The sequence below is a fragment of the Triticum aestivum genome, chromosome 3D, assembly GCF_018294505.1.
Source record: "Triticum aestivum cultivar Chinese Spring chromosome 3D, IWGSC CS RefSeq v2.1, whole genome shotgun sequence".
In the NCBI taxonomy this organism is placed as follows: domain Eukaryota; kingdom Viridiplantae; phylum Streptophyta; class Magnoliopsida; order Poales; family Poaceae; genus Triticum; species Triticum aestivum.
The window spans coordinates 76296606-76300979 of NC_057802.1; the positions used below are offsets into that span (position 1 = coordinate 76296606).

Consider the following 4374-nt stretch of genomic DNA (forward strand, 5'->3'; position numbering starts at 1 on the left):
GTCGAGGGAACCGTGGAGAACGGCAGGGAAGCGACGTCGCGCCATCCGGACTCCTCTTGCGGTCGGAGAACGAATACTCCTGTGGCTCCGGCTGGCTCTGCACCCTCACGAACGACACACCGTACTCGATCGATTCGTTATCCTCTGGGTGCTCGACCTTCGACCTGTACGCCCACCACCTCCGCCTGACTTTCGCCTCGGGCGAATCTGTCTACTCCATCGCCCGGAGGAGATAATCAATGAACTCGAAGGACTGCGGCGTGACTGCCGCCGAGGAGTACATCGCCGCCCTCATCGCCATCGTCTCGCCCTTTCGCATACATTGCCACATGGCCATCACCATCCTCGAAATCTCCCACTCATTGTCAAACCAAGTAAGGATCTCCTTCAACCTGGCTAACTTTGCCTGGTCGCCACCGACGATCTCTTAGATTCGCTGCTGCATCCCCTCCTTAGATGTCCTTATGGGTGGTCCGGTGCTAGCTTTGGAAGATGGGAGGAGAGACGGTGGTCTTGCAATAGAGAAGAGGGAGAGGCGAGACGGTGGTTTGGAATGGAGATGATGGAGAGGAGAGGTTCCCCTACCTTTCGGTCGCTGACAGGTGGGCCCCGCGCTTGGTGGGACCCATGTGTCAGTGTCTCAATGGCAGGATGGGCTACGTCAGGGGATCCTCGTCCGAGGAGAGAGGATGTGGTTTTGCAATGGAGAAGAGGAAGAGGCGAGACAGTGGTTTTGGAATGGAGATGATGGAGAGGAGAGGAGCACCACAACAAAAACCCACATACACCAACACATATGTACCAACGGAACTAGGATAAGTGTTGTTTGATTCAATCTCCCACCTCCCCACTCAGCGTTCCCCTAAGAAAAAAACCCCTCCCCACTCAGCGCTAACGTGCCCGTTCCCTGAGGAAAAACTAACCTCACCTTGCCCACCTCTACCTTATTATCCTAAAAAGTCAAATTTTCCTATCCCATCCCCCCCCCCCCTCCCGATTCCTCTCTCACCCGAGATCCATGGTGACGACGTCGCTGCCGCGATCTCCAATTCGGCCTAGCTCCAGTGCTCTCCTGCGCCGTTACTCGCTGGCCCCATCGCCCTGGCTCCCATTGAGTGCTTCCTCTGATCCTCCGCCGCCGTGACATCCTGCACGCCCCTGTGCCCCTGCAGCAACCCTAACACCGACGTGTCTCCTGCTCCTCTGGTTTTTGCCGGTTCACCAACACATGCGTCTTCGCGCATGCAGCTGCTGCCACGGGCTCAACGGTGCTGCTCTGCCTCTGCTACCTCAACTGCGACGCCGATGGTTCAGTGAGTCACCCCTCCTCTCTGCTCTTATCTCTCTGGTCCTTTCTGGCGTGGCTACCTAAAGTTTTGCCGTCGTGGCGTTGTAGATCACGGCTGGATACAACAACAACCGCGGCCACTCTCAACATGGTGGCTTCCATTATTCTGTTTGGGATTTGGTGCCCCAGATTCTTAAACGTTCCACTTGTGCATGGGTGACAATTAGGTACGAGATTGGACAGCATGTTTGTCCCATTCCTATTCAACTAGTCAGTGCATATTTATACTGCTGTACTTAAGTTATGGCTAGCGATCCTCTTTTTGTTGTTGGAGGAAATCTGAACCTCTAATTTTGTTATGCACGTTTTTGCTGGTGATCCTCTGCTTTAGTTGTTCAGAACATATTGTTGTTTGCACCTATAATATTCGTAGGTAGCCATGCCACTCCAGAACAAAATAATTATTTTTCTTCAGATGACTATTCACTAGTCTTGTTTTGATATCAATGTTTGCATCCTACGAGGTTTATTGGGAGGGAATCTAGTTCTATGTGGAAATAGGAGTTATTGCGCATTTGTTTATTCACTACGTTCGCAAAACCTTCCGTTGTCAAGGAGGCATCAGTAATATTAACCATGAGTATATATGTAAATCTGATTCATTTGAACTATTTTGTTTAACTTGAGGTCCTTCTAAATACTGAAAATCTTTCTATTTATTTGAATGTTATGATGAATTGCAATCTTTTTTACTCTCTCCGATTCATGTTACTTGAAGCTCAAATGGATGTATCTAGAACTGAAATACATCTATATACATCCGTTTAAGCGACAAGTAATAAGGATTAGAGGGAGTAGTTCATTAGGATGCATCACAAAAAATGCTTCGTGAGATGCCACCCTACATCTTTAATTCTCTCTAGTATTTGAAATTTAAGTTGTTACTTAGTGTACTATGGTCTTGCAGGTTTACACTTATAGTATAAAATGCTACTTGACGTAATGAGGTTGAGCATTTGCGTGAGTGCCGCAACTTGGGAAGATACATATGACCGGCAATGATGGCAGCATGTTAATGGCATCATGTAGGTGTGGTGTTCGATCCCTTCTTTCTTTGTGTGTGTGTGTGTGGCGTGTATATATGGATTCGTCTTAATATGCCATGTTAATTGTTCATTTAGATTGATCTCTTTTCCAGCACGTTTATCCCATATATTTGATATCTCTCTCCCAGCAGGTAATTTCATCTTGTAATTTGCGTAAATGTTTGTTCGTATTGTGCAGTGGTAATCTATTTTATTTCTCAAGAATATTAACTATTGTTGCGTATGATTGCAGGATAATGCATTATGACAATCGCTCTGTGCCTCTGCCTATTCTTACACTCTGACTTCGGAAGTATAAACCGATGCGTAGGTAAGATCCAAAGTAAACTGGAGCCTTTTCTAATTTTGATATTGTTTTAATACAAATTATGATGTAGATCAGACTCCATTGATCTCTTTGTTATAGACAAACATGCACCAGTACACATAACACAGCAACACCATAGGAAGTTCCAGGACTTTTTAGTGTATTTTCAGAGATAGGGTGTATATGAACTTGTTAAATCAGCACACCGTTCCATATGCTTGCTAGCAGGTATTGGTTCCTAAGTGAGAACATGCATTCCTTTCAAGAAGGTGTTTGCCTAACAACCCTAACTTGATCTCAACTATTTCTGTTGGATCTTTTACCTATTGTACAAATATCTTTCTGTCATCAGGTTCATAAGCTGAATAGAACGTGATGCGACATGATCCTGGAGTACAAGAGATACAAACTTAGGCCAGTCTTGATTTTAGCCTATTGTTGTGATAATTCTATAGAGTTTTTATTTCTAAGAAAAGCTTGTGAAGAGGAGATAAAAGGATATGATAAGAACAAATGTTACTAAGCTGTTAACTAAAATCTGGTGCTAAGATATCTTAGTATGAAGGTTGCTATACTTACATCAACCCTTCATTTAAATATAATTTAATCATGAGTTGTGCAGTCAACCATATGCCAGTACAGAACAAGTAACATGTGTATAGCTTGTTTGATTTCATTAGTATTTCTCCTACTAATTCTTACCGTGTCTTCTCTGAATTTTTTATATTATCCTCTCTTCATAGTGATATGCACGCACATGAGCATGATAGCTTAAGATGGATAATTATACCGTGATCCTAAAGTCTACGTTTGCTTATCTATGTATAAATGTAAACATGACCCAGTATTGACAAGCATAAGGTGTGTCTAAATTTATTATTTCTTCCACACTTGGCACAATCTGACAGCCAATTGCAATTGACATTATTAATTGAATATGTTGTCGTGCATTCGTTGTAGCAAGTTTACAAGAATATAGCTTCAACTAATTTTATTTCCTTTCATGTTTTTCTTTTGCTTATGTTTTCTGAAACTAAATTTATTGTCCAAGGTAGTATACTTAACTATTCGTATTTACTTCATTGCTAGCAGAAAGACCAAGAACGTGCAATTTATTAGAGCTGGAACTGGCAGAACCTATCATCAGGATATGGAGTTACAGATGCCAAGAGAAGCTGATCATTTTGGTTTCAGTTAATGAAGGGTGAACATGTCAGTGTAGATGCTCATGTGATGAGCTTAGGTTTTTGTTTTCCGGAATGAAGCTGCGATTTGTTTCCTTGTACAATGCACATGTTCTTGTTAAACACATGTGTACAAGCTGAAGGTACAATTTGTTGTCAACAATTCCGTTCTGATGGGCAATACTTAGAGCAGAGCATATATATACACATATGTATTATTTTGATGGTGTTCTTTGTAAACCAACATTGTTGATCTAATATATGATGTCTTTCTTACTATGTTGCATCTCCTGTACAGTAGCAACATTGGCCTAATAATGTATGTAGCAACTGCTTCCAGAGTTGCAATGATATGTTTTCTCCATTTTAAAATCTGTTTGTGCAGGGTAATCACCAACGCATATGAAGTGTTGCGGCGGCTATAGTTTATACGTTGCTATACTTGCAACGCTTATACACATTAGTTACCAGCGCATGTTTATACGTTGT

The 4374-nt window shown here is 42.7% G+C and overlaps 1 long non-coding RNA gene across 2 annotated transcripts; it reads left to right on the forward strand.

The window, feature by feature from the left end:
* Positions 1-997: 997 nt before the first annotated feature.
* Positions 998-4124, forward strand: LOC123074175 (uncharacterized). 2 transcript variants are annotated; one of them, XR_006435892.1, is made up of 4 exons: positions 998-1313; positions 1397-1515; positions 2256-2704; positions 3794-4124. It is a non-coding gene; the product is annotated as an uncharacterized lncRNA (long non-coding RNA). The 2 variants fall into 2 exon arrangements; XR_006435891.1 differs by lacking the exon at positions 3794-4124 and having other exon boundaries at positions 2256-3746.
* Positions 4125-4374: the final 250 nt, after the last annotated feature.